Source organism: Manis pentadactyla, chromosome 14 (genome assembly GCF_030020395.1).
Source record: "Manis pentadactyla isolate mManPen7 chromosome 14, mManPen7.hap1, whole genome shotgun sequence".
Classification (NCBI taxonomy): Eukaryota; Metazoa; Chordata; class Mammalia; order Pholidota; family Manidae; genus Manis; species Manis pentadactyla.
This window is the reverse complement of record NC_080032.1, coordinates 82,383,226-82,396,322: the sequence shown is the minus strand read 5'-3', so window position 1 is coordinate 82,396,322 and position 13,097 is coordinate 82,383,226. Positions and strand designations below refer to the sequence as shown.

The following is a 13,097-nucleotide window of genomic DNA, read 5'->3' as shown; positions in this document are numbered from 1 at the left end:
TTAAAGTGTTTCTTCTAAGCATTAAAATAAAACATTCAGAATAAGCACAATATATACAAAATGCTTACAAGAAAAACTCAATACTGGTAGTACAGCCTGTGAATAAAAGCAGATTCAGGAAGACTAATCATCAAATTCTACTTCTTATTATTAATGCAACCATGGATGAGTTTGCCCACTTGTGTGAGACTAGGCTTCTTTGTCTACAAAATGGAAATGATACTACCTACCTCAAAAGTTACTGGTTAGAATTCAGTTAAACAGCATACATACAGGGGTTTTGCACAATGTAAGGCAGAAAGATTTCTACAAATCTAACCAAAAGACAAACATGGATAGTAGTACTTTATATTATACAAAACACATTCTATCTAGGAATTCTTCTAGAGCGTTGGCAGCAATGTAATAATGTGGGTGGAAAAATCATTTAATTGTAGCCATATCTCATTGTATGGTGCTTCATTTTATTGCACTTCAGATACTGCAGTTTTAGAAACTGAAGACATCCTCAATCTGATGAAACCTGTATTAGAAAAAACCCACAGCTAACTACTTAATGTCAAAACACTATGTGCTTTACCCACCACGGTGAGAAGCAAAGCAAGGATGTCTGCTCTGACTTCACACTTCACCACACTGGAGGTACCTGACAGGGCAATTAGACAAGAAAATAAAATAAAAGGTAAACAGATTGGAAAATGTGAAATAAAACTGTCTCTGTTGGCAGACAAGATTGTCTACATACAAAGTCCCAATAAGAAATTCAGATGGCCAAGAGGCACATGAAAAGATGCTCCACATTGCTAATCATCAGAGAAATGCAAATTAAAACCACAATGAAATATCACCTCACACCAGTAAGGATGGCCAACATAGAAAAAACAAACAACAACAAATGTTGGCGAGGTTGTGGAGAAAGGGGAACCCTCCTACACTGCTGGTGGGAATGTAAATTAGTTCAACTGTTGTGGAAAGCAGTATGGAGGTTCCTCAAAAAACTCAAAATAGAAATACCATTTGATCCAGGAATTCCACTCCTAGGAACCCTAAGAATGCAGCAGCCCAGTTTCAAAAAGACATATGCACCCCTATGTTTATCGCAGCACTATTTACAATAGCCAAGATATGGAAGCAACCTAAGTGTCCATCAGTAGATGAATGGATAAAGAAGATGTGGTACATATACACAATGGAATGTTATTCAGCCATAAGAAGAAAACAAATCCTACCATTTGCAACAACATGGATGGAGCTAGAGGGTATTATGCTCATTAAAATAAGCCAGGCAGAGAAAGACAAGAATCAAATGATTTCACTCATCTGTGGAGTATAAGAACAAAGAAAAAACCGAAGGATCAAAAACAGCAGACTCACAGAACCCAAGAATGGACTAACAATTATCAAAGGGAAAGGGACTGGGGAGGATGGGTGGGAAGGGAGGGTAAGTGAGAAAAAGGGACATTACGATTAGCACACATAATGTAGTGGGGAGGGACACGGAGAAGGCAGTATAACACAGAGAAGACAAGTAGTAATTCTATAGCATCTTACTATGAAGGACAGTGACTGTAATGGGGTATGTGGTGGGGACTTGATAATAGGGGGAGTCTAGTAACCATAATGTTGCTCATGTAATTGTACATTAATGATACCAAAATAAAAGAAAAAGTCCCAATGAGTCTACAAAAGCTACCAGAACTAATAAGTGAATTCAGCAAGGTGGAGGATTCAAAATCAATATAAAATATCAACTTATTTAAGTAAATAACTAGAAACTGAAATTTTTTTAAAGATTATGACTTACAACAGCACCAAATAACATGAAACATTTAGATACATATGTAACAAAATATATGCAAGATTTTTATGCTCAAAGCTTCACATCATTAAGGAGAGAAATCAAAGACATAAAGAGAAAAATATTCTTTATTAATGGATTATAAAACAATATGTAGATGTCCATTCTCCATGAATTTATAGCATCAGTGCATTCCCAATCAAAATCCCATAATGCTTTTTTATGGAAATAGACACACTGATTCTAAAAATTTACATGGAAAGAAAGGAGCTAAGATACCTTAAACAATTTTGAAAAACAGCAACAATATTGGAAGACTCAGACTTTCTAATTTCAAGACATACTATAAAGCTACAGTAATGAAGACAATGTGGTTTTGGCCAAAGGAAAGACACACAGAAAGATCCAACAGAATTGAGAGTCCAGAAATAGATCCACAAACACAGTCCATTAATTTCTGACAAAGGCACCAAGAAAGATTTACTTCAGAAAAGATAGTAAGGATAGTCTTTTCAATAAACAGTGCTGAACAAATTGGGCATATACAAGGAGAGGAAAAAAGAGAATCTCAACCAGTACCTTGCACCACATTCAAAAATTGATCAAAACACTCCAGAGACCTAAAGGTAAAATCTAAAACTATAAAAGTTCTAAAAGAAAACATAGTTAAGAAAAAAAATCTTTGCACCTTTGGGTTAGGCAAAAATTTCTGAGGACACAAAAGCACAAATCAGAAAAGAATAAAAATGATAAACCAACTGGACTTCTTCAAAATTTTAGATCTGTCTTTGAAAGACTGATACAAAAATGAAAAGACAAATCACAGGCTGAATGGAAATATTTGTGAATATATATATCTATATATATATAAAATAAAGGATTTGTATCCAGATTATATAAAATTTAAAATGCAGTAAGAAAATAATCCAAAAACAGATGAGATTTGGATACTTCATCAAAGACGATACACAAATAGCAGACAGCAAATAATAGCACATGAAAAGATGTTAACATAACAGTCAACAAAAAAATCAAATTAAAACATGAGATATTACTAAATATCTATTAGAATAGCTAAAATTAAAAATAAAATGACAAATGTTGACCAGGATGTGGAGCAAATGGAACAAACATCATTGATAGGGATGCAAAATAAAACAGCTATCTTGGAAAACAGTTTGGTAATTTCTTATTTGCCACATGATCCAAGAATCCTTCTCCTACATATTTAACCAAAAGAAATTAAAACACATGTCTATACAAACACTGTACATGAATGTACAAAGAACTGTACATAAATGTTTATAGCAGCTTCATTCCTAAATGCTGATAACAACCTAAATGCCCAACTGGTGAATAGATACATTATTACATATTCATACAATGAAACAGATATAACTCAGCAATAAAAAAAGAACAAAACACTGATACATGCATCGATATAGATGAGTCACAAAAGCATGAGGTGAAAGAAATCAGAAACAAATTCTACATACTATAAGATTCCATTTATATGACATTCCAAAAGAGACAAAGCTATAGGAACAGAGAACAGATCAATGGTTGCCAGGACCTATGGGTGAAGGGAAGGAACTAATTACAAAGGGCATGAGGATGGAAATGTTCTTTTTATGGACCCTGGAGGTGTTTACATGACTATATGCATTTGTCAGAGTTTATAGAACAAAATGCTAAGATTGACGTTTTTACTTGTAAATTATACAATAAGCCTAAATTTTCAAAGACACAGGACAAGCCCTTTTGAAAAATATGTATCAAATTAAATGAGCTAAACCCAGCTTATTGGGCATGAGAATAGGAGATAGCGGGGAAACAAAAATCCTTAGAAATGTTGCAAATCAAAAAAAATTATGATTAGTAAATAAGAAGAAACAGACAGACATTCATACAAAGAGTTAATCTAAAAGGAGTTGCCTCTTTTATTAAGTTCTCATTGTTTGGACAGAAAATAACAAAATCTGATGAACTTTTAAGGAAGATCAAAAGTCACAAGGAACCGGTTGATAAGGAGCACTATGATTATGAACTAGAATTTAGCAACAACTTACCTAACACTCTCCTTCCAATTAACCAACGGAGAGAGTCTTATCCACCCCAATGCATCCCACCCCAACTTCTGCTATCAAGAAAAAGATAAATCTTCATACAGTTTTCTTTATTCGTAACAAACCTATATACAAATCTTACATCTACAGCTAGGGATACAAAATCAAATGCCTCTTGGTAGGCAAATTCCTATTTTTGCATTTAAGCTTCAGACCCGCTAATTGTTAACTACCTTTCTTTTTTTCTCGGTGGGTGGCGGGGGAGGGAGTGCTGTCACTCTAACTTTCTGCAGTTTCTTTTTGTCTGGTATTAAGATGATTAAAATAAACAGTTCTCATAAGTTCTGTGCTGAACCACTCCAATAATAAGATGCATTTTTCCATTTAATAAAGTTAAGAGGTAAGTCGTAACTTTCATCACTGTTTTATGTTTATTCCATTTGGCTTATACTGTTGCTAGGAAACCAGTTCACATTAAGATTTCCCAGCCCACAGAACCACCACCAGCCAACCTGGAGGACCAGGGCAATTCTCTACTACACAATTTACAGGGGAGCTAGCACCACAGGTGCACGCTCCCTGGATTTCCACATGCTCCATTCACGTAACAGACGCCATACGGCCAATTCCTTCCCTCACTGCATCAAGAACTATAGCAGAGGGCAAATGGGATCAATCATAAGAGTTCTCCGAGGTTCTGAGAACAGAGCGAATTTATTGTCAACCCCTGTCACCCCACCCAACTAAATATCCTGGGTATTTTGCTTTACATTATGGGGTGAAATGTTAGAGTACCCCAATGTCAAGATGAAATCTCAGTCCGCCCCACTCACTCCACCAGGCAACATGCAAACTATTTCCAAAAGCAATCAGCCAACTACGGCCCGGATAAATATCTGGGGAGGCAGGTGTCATGAGTATCTTCACAGTTCAGAAGGGGAGGGAAGGAAAAGAGTGGGAATTCTTATGGGGCCGCTGAATCATCACGACAGCTGTGGCCAGGACTTGACCCTCCAGGAAACCAGGCTCTGCCCCAAATCTCATCAGGGAAGCAAGGGAGAGGAGCAGCAGCAGCATCCTACCAAAACAACGCTCAGCGCTTTTAGTACAGTTGCCACTTCTTAAAAGTGAAGCCAAAAATACGTTTCCTGTCCAAAGCTTTCCCCCGCAGTACGCAGCACGGGCAGATGGAAGAAACAGCTCTACTGCGGGGAGAAGGGCGCGCGCTTTGGGGATGGAGGATGCCTCACTACTTGGAAAGTTACTGGCTCCTGCCTCAACCCTGAGAGGCCGCTTTTACTGCAACCTGTGGCCCTAAGTAACTAAAAGGAAACGTGGCTGACGGACATTGTAACGCTTTTACCCGGTGGACTTGGCAAGGAGAAGGGAAAACATAAACAAGCGCGATCGGTGAAAACCCCGCAAGGACCGGTCTCCGTCCGGTGTGAGCGCCAGTGACACAATAATCACGTGCACTTGTGCGCAGACTTTCGAAAACGTTGGATTCTGGAACGAGCAGGGGCCGAAGCCCAACGGCGGGAGCGAAAGCGGGTCGGCACGCCCTGCCGGGGGGCGAGGCTCCGATCCAGCCCCAGGCGGGTCACGCCCCCGACCCCCAGTCCCGGGGCCCTCGGGTGGCGAGGCCCGAGCGCACGGCGGCGGAAGGCCGGCCCCGCTCCCGGCCCGCGCGCAGGCCGCCTCCGGTCGCGCGGCCGGCCCGGCCCCGGCCCCAGGCCCCGACGGCGAGCGTCCACTTACCTGCTCCCCGCTCTCGCCGCCGCCACCGCCGCGCCGCTCACCCGCACGGCCAGGTGAGCCGCCCCCAGCGCGCAGGCTCGCACGCGCAGCCCCCGGGCCCGACCCCGCACCCGTGGACGCTCCGCAGCCGCCGCTGCCCGAGCTGCGGTAGCCCACGAACCCCCCGGCTTCGATCACCTCTGCCCCCGGAAGTTGATTTCCGCCAAGGCCCGCCCAACGCTGCGCCTGTCACTCAACCTACACGCGCGTCACGTGACCCCAGGCGGCGCCCCGAGTTTAGGGCCCATCTTCAGACCCCCCCCAAACCTGCGCTGAGTGGTCCGTGGAGGGTTGCCCTGTGAAAGGGGGCCATTCAGGAGCTACCTCCTGTTAATTACACTGGACTGACAGGCCCTGTGTCTATGTCCGATCCTTGCAAAGAAAACCGTCCCCACAACGATGACACTCCCAACCAGGACTCTAGGACTGTTGGTGAGAAGAGCCCGGCCTAACCTCGCCACTACCTACAAGCAGAGCTCAATAAAAACTAAGTGTAGTAAGTGACATGTAGCAAGTGCTCAAGAAACACTTGATGGGACAAATCCATCTCATCCTTAGAGATCTGAACACTCAAGCCCCGGATGTACCTGAACCCAGAGCCTCTCCAGACCACCACTGTATGACTTCACTAAAGACCTCTGCTCAAGAATTATTTTTGTTCTTGCCCTCGACTCCAGATCACAGCAATTTATATATGCCATCTGTTTCAGAGACAATTTTCAACTGCCATGTCATCCCCTTTTTTCCAAGCCTTCAAAGAGGTGCCCCTGAAGAAAGAGAAAAGAGATTGACATAACTGGCAGTTTTATTTCGAAGGAAGCATAGTTATATAAAATTCTTTTATCCATTCAGACTGTCAGTAGCTGAGAAACAGTCAACTAGCAGGCCGCTGTTAAAGTTTCTCCCACTTTCGATGTGGAGGAATTTGAAGAACATTTATTTAATAATTTTTTTATTGAATTTGTATGTTGTCTACTGGGCCAGGTTCTGACATTCTAGGAGTGGATAAGATACATTCAAGAGCTTTGCCTTCAAGGAGTTTAGAGTTTAGTAGAAAGACACTTTACCTGGAACTTTGAGCAGAAGTCTTTGGAATATTCACATTCATTGTATGACAGACATTCTTTTACATTTGGGGCATTATTTTTCTCATCTTTTCATTGAATAAAATTGGCTCAAGCCAGCCTGTAATAATCTCTGCTCTCTACTGGATGTGGAAAACGTCAGCAAGGAATCCTATCAATTCTCCAGTTAATTGCTGGCTCAAGTGGTTATTGAGCCATTTCAATACTGAGCACAAATGTCTTCTCTTTTGTACTCTCTTGTCCTGTCCACCATATTCTTTACACAGCAAACAGATTTATATTATGGAAATAAGGTGCTTTCTGTACCTGCTAGACCACCAAGTCAAGGACCACATCTCATTTGTGTATCTGACAATCTACTTCTCATTTGCCTTTGTGTCTACAGAAATCTAGCAGTGGTTAGAAGAAAGGTATTCAATAAGTGTTCCTTAAACTGAGTACAATTACCTATATATAATTTTGGGTCTCATCTCTCTTTCTGCTGGAAACTTCAGATGAGTTTTTGAGTTTCCGCTGATACAGCTACATGCTCTCCCATCCCACTTAATCCAATATTCAATATTAAACTGATTTACAATGGAAAATAACAATGGAAATTGTTATTGAGCACTTTCTAGTGACTGAAATTGAGCTAAATATTTCAAATCTATTATCTAACTTGTCTTCACATGAATCCTCCAAAGTAAGTATATGAATAACATATTCACTTTTTAGATGAAGATACTGACTTAGGGAGGTTGACTTGACCAAATGGCAGAGTAGGATTCAAAGCCAGGTCTGCCCAACAAAAGGATTTCTTTAGTCACTACAACACATTGCCTCTGCTTTTCACATCATGTGTTTATTAGTGAATCCAAATCTTGCTGCCTCCATGAAGTCTTCCTCCCCTCTGCCCAGTAATCTGTGCTTTTTCTTTTTTATTATGTAATTTAGTGGATTTTAGTATTCACAGAGTTCTGCAACCATCACCACAATCCACTTAGACCATTTTGATCACCCCCCAAAAACCCCTCAAACCCTTTGTCGGTCACTCCCCATTCTTCCCATTCTCTGTCCCCCAGTCCTTAACAAGCACTAATCCACATTCTGTCTCTATAGATTTGCCTATTCTGGACATTTCATGTGAATGAAATCATGCAATCTATGACTGGCCTCTTTCACTTCACGTCGTGTTTTCAAAGTTTGTTTATACATTCATCAGTTGGTGGACATTTGGGTTGTTTCCACGTTTCAGCTATTATGAATAATGCTTCTGTGAACATTCATTATACAAGTTTTTATATCAACATAATGTTTTCATTTCACTTAGGTATAGACCTAGGAGTGAAATTGCTGAGTCATAATGACAACCCTATGTTTAACCTTTTGAGAAACTGCCAGACTATTTTCCAAAGTGGCTATGCCATTTTACATTCCCACTGGCAATGTATGAATGTCCTAATTTCTCCTCAACACCTCTTTTTATCTCTTCTAGAATATATATGTATTAAATGTATGGCTCTATTTCTCTAGAACTTACAGCTCTATTACATTTCAGGGGACTTTCCATAAACCACCTTATATTAATATTCATCTTGGTTATGTATGTATCCGAAAGCCCATCACCCTACTAGTTGTGATCTTCTGAGATGATAAACATAGTCCCTGCTCCCTGGATGATCAAGTTCGGAGAAAAGTATAAACAAATCAAACAGTGATAATAAGCACTGAAATAAAGTTTATTGTTAAAATACAGAGGAGGAATATCTCACTCAACCTGCATTAAACAGGAACAAAAGTGTGCTCTAGACAAAAGAACACGTACCTTTGTATATATTTCCTTGCCTGTTAACTGTGAAGATAAGAATAGGTTCAGTGGAAGCAAAGGTGGTGGTGTGTGGGAATGGGGCAAGAGAAATGGGAACTGTATATGGGGCAAGATGGATAGACAGTTCCATAAACTGCTAATGAGTTTGAAATCTATCCTGAAGGTATTGGAAAATGAATGGGTTATTTAAGCAACGCTGTGGGAGAATTATTTCAGCAGCAATGTGGAGAATAGATTATTAGAGAAGGAAGAGGTGGCCAAGACCGGAGAAACAGAGAAACCAGGTAGAAGACTGATGAAATAACTAGAAGGAGGACTTGTAAAAGCATGTGGGCAGTAAAAAGAAATAGGAAATAACTGAAGATGTATGCCCAGTTTATGATTATTCAAAGAGACAGGGGACGCAGGAGGAAGATGGTGCATTTGCTGGTGAGAACAAGGAAATGCTTCAACTCACTGTTGCAGCTTATATGCTGTGGGCAGCCACCCAGAAATGATATGGACACACACCTAAAATTTGGCTCCTACTTCAGGACTTAGGGTGCCACACATGCATCATGTGGGTATAAGAAGGTTTGTGACTCACATAATAAGACTTTCAAGGAAGAGCAGGGTAGACTTAACAAACAAGTCCAAAATAACTGGAAGGGGATAGGGAGAAGTGGGAGGAGAGACTGGCCTCTGATGGTTTTATGGTGGCTAAGGCATGGAGCTAGGGTGAAAATTTCCATGTAGGTACCAGGGCTTGTGTGGCTTGAATATCCCACGGTCATCCAAAAGGCGAACCCCCAGGCTTTCTTATCAGCCTGCCCAGATGCGGGGCAAAAGGGAACAGGTGAAGGCTTGAAAGTTGTCAACAAACTTCAAAAATGGGTCAGAATCTTTAATACATACATTCAGGATCACTTGGGTTATTTTTATACCTACAAAGAAAATAATATAGTGGTCATATATTTAAATGCTTTGAAAATGATTGTAGTGGGCACTTGCCTTCCCAACATTTATTCCACTCTTCCCACATTGTGCAGAATACACCTGAGAGGTTTGGGTGGAATTAACTTGCCCCTCATCCCAAAATTAATCCCACCAGGATCATCTAATCCTGACCTAAGGTGTTACCCTGGCCACAAGACATGGATTGGGATTGAGTACCAGTCACAGGACTTTGGCCCCAAAATTGATGTGAATAACAAAGCATGTTATTGTGGCTGCAGGCAGTCATCCTGAGACCAAGAACATGGAAGAGACACGGAGCTGGAACCCTCATCAGATAAAGATCTGGAAACATTGTGTACAGGTGAAAGGATGTAAAGAACAAACTGAAAGTTTTCAATAAGTACTTTTCTGGCTCCTTCCTTTTCCTATACTGGTTTATTCAGTTATGTGAGGCTTTAAATCATATCAACACAGAGTCTGATTTTTCTTCTAGTGATCCTTAGTATTGAATAATGAATATTATAGTAAATGTGTAAATCAGTTTGAGTTTCTTATTGTTAGGCTTTACCTCAAAATACTGTAAGGAATGTGTTATAAACAGTGTGTTACTAAACTTTTTTATGCTCTATGGCTCTTACTAAATTTGCTTTATCCTCTAATCATTGTCAATGGCCTTCATTTACAATCACTTTAGAAGTATTCAGCTGGTATTTAAAGATAAAGAATGCATTCCAAACATAGCAACAATAAATGCTTCATCTATCATTATCTTCCATTAACGCCTGATGCTTTGGTAATCAATAAAATGCATATTCAAATGGGTTTTCATAGGTGAAATTAGGGGTTTGCTGACTTGCATAATAGATATTATAAACTGACTCTCATTGATGAGCCAGAGGTGTTCATGATGTGCAGATTAGATCAAATAAATGTTTCAGAGACAGTCCCTATGTTGCCTGACCAAGGATATAAGAAGCTAGCAAGCTCTGTAGTCTATGCTTTTAGGAACAGCACCCTTCAGATCTCAAACCTAAATATCTAAAATCCTAAAAATCTTAAACATGCCAAAGGTTGAAGAGTTTAATTTCTGTTTAACTAAAATAAGAATCACTTGCATTATGGAGATGACTGGTGACATCATGCTTATTATAGAGATAATAAATAAATTTTGCTGTTTTTCCCTCCTCACTGCAAGCTCATTTTTAGAATATCCCCAGTGCAAATACTATTAAACTGAGATCTCAAGATGGGCCATTAAATCCGGACTGACAGATCACAAAGGTCTACTAAGAAATAAAATCCAAGATACAAAAACTTGACTACATAAGGTCCCTGGCCATGGTTACTTGCCTGCAAAAATAACAACAAGCAAATTGTTGAAAAATCTAATATTAAAGGGAAAATATACTGTTAAGTAAACTTTAAGGCTGTCTGATTATAGCCTGTGACTACTTAATCTTAGGACAATCCTCAGACTTCTATACTCAACCTAATAGGAAATGAGCTACCAAAATAGTGTAACCTCCTCTAAAGAGCATCTTCCCCAGTGACCATCTCAGATGTGTTCATCAAAGAACACATAGCACCACCAGCCAAGGGTCCTCACTATTCCTGTCTACAGAATATGACAAGGCTCGGTGGCCACTGCATGATGTTTCCAAATATCCTCTTTTTTAATTGGGAGTTTTTATTGCCATTAGTCTGTTACTTCTCTTACATTGCATTTTGCATTTGTTGGGAGCCAATAACTGGCAATTGGTTGCTGGACCATAAGGAGAGCCAGGTGAAGCTAACACCCTCTGGAGAGACAGCAAAAAGGTATCCTACAGTGGATGTGATAGTTGCTATCCAAACACGCATTTCACTCTCCTCCACTGGGGATCATTCAGGTACAGCAGGTGAGATCAACCCGAATCTTTTCCAAGGTTAGTCCTGATGGTGTAAGCCAGAAGTTACTCCCAACCACCTTACCACGGCTATTGGGAAGCTGGGGTGGGAAACCAGTCCCAAGTCAATTACAGCATTACCCTAACCATGTGAATTATTTCGGGGATTATCTAACAAGCACAAAGCTCGGGACAGTTGTTCAATGGTTGTTGAAAGGTCAGAACTTTGTCTCTTCCTGAGGATATAAATGAAGAAGCACGTTGTTCCTATTGCTTTTAACAAATTGTCTTGTGACAATAAAGGAAACCGGTCTGCAAATAAAAGCAAAAACAGATAATAGAACAACGCTGATGTAATTCAGAGAAATGGAGCTAAAGCGTTGATTGAATCATTTCTAAATCTTCCTTCACCTTTATGGGAGTTTTCATTTATATAAACAATTTCTGCTTATTATTTAATCCTATTTTAATTAGGTTTTCTGTTACTTTCAATCCCAAGTGTTTTAACTGGTACAAGGATTCTGTATCCCTGGCTTCATTTTAAATGTCAGTAAATGAATTGTCATCTTCTTAAAATGGAAAAGAGCCTTATCCGCTTTGGCCTTTGTCCATGTTCTTGCCAGAGTCAGATTGAAAAGAAGCTACCGTCCTAGAGAGCCATTCTTTCTAATTCATATGGTACTCATCTCCCACATTAAAACAATAGCAAGCCATTCAAATATTGATCTCTAACATTACAGATAAAGAATGTGAAGAGTAAACTGTGAAAGTTTTAAATAAGCATCTTTCTGGTCCCTCTTTTAATCAGGTCTCCTGTGAAATATGTGCAACATATAACCCATTTGTGAAATCTCCATTATGTAGGAGATACATGATCCTTAACTTCTCAGTCTTTTGTTAATTGTCATTGGCCACCAGTTGGGTTTACATAGTTTAATTAGATTCATAATGGGGCAAGAATCACTCCATTAATGTCCAGAAATTCTTTTCACAGTGAAGAAAACCATCAACAAAATGAAAATGCAAGCTACTGAATGGAAGAAGATATTTGCAAATAAAATATCTGTCAAAGGATTGATAACCAAAATAAATAAAGACTTCATACAACTCAATACCAAAAATACCAGATAATCCAATTACAAATGGGCAGAGAACCTGAACCTTTTTCCAAAGGAGTCATACAGATGGCCAACAGGCACATGAAACAATGCTCAACATCACGAAGTATCAGGGAAATGCAAATCACAACTACAGTGAGAGAGCACCTCACACTTGTCAGAATGGCTAGTATCAAAAAGACAAGAAATAACAAGTGTTGGTGAGAATGTGGAGAAAAGGGAACCTCATGCACTGTTGGTGCAGCCAGCTATGGAAAACAGTATGGAGGTTCCTCAAAAGATTAAAAATAGAACTGCCATACAACTTCACATCTGGGTATTTATCTAAAGTAAAAGAAAATACTAATTTGAAAAGACATATGCACCCCTATGTTCACTGCAGCATTATTTACAACTGTTAAGATATGGAAGCAACCTAAGTGTCCATTGATAGATGAATGGATAAAGAGCATGTGGAATATTACTCATCTTTAAAAAGGAATGAAATCTTACCATCTTACATGGACAGACCTAGAGGGCATTACACTGAGTGAAATAAGTCAGAGAAAGACAAATACCATATCATTTTGCTTATATACAAAGTATTTTTAAAATAATAATTAAA

At 39.5% G+C, this 13,097-nt stretch overlaps 1 protein-coding gene across 5 annotated transcripts in view; it reads right to left on the bottom strand.

Moving 5' to 3' along the window:
- CCDC91 (coiled-coil domain containing 91) overlaps nucleotides 1–6,272 on the bottom strand; it is a 329,601-nt gene extending 323,329 nt beyond the window's left edge. For 2 of the 5 annotated variants that reach the window (XM_036889457.2, XM_036889452.2), the window contains exon 1: nucleotides 5,623–5,926. The gene's annotated coding sequence lies outside the window, so the exon portion shown is untranslated. Of the gene's footprint in view, nucleotides 1–5,622 lie in introns of all 5 variants that reach the window. The other 3 variants (XM_036889459.2, XM_036889455.2, XM_036889450.2) reach the window with 3 other exon arrangements.
- Nucleotides 6,273–13,097: the final 6,825 nt, after the last annotated feature.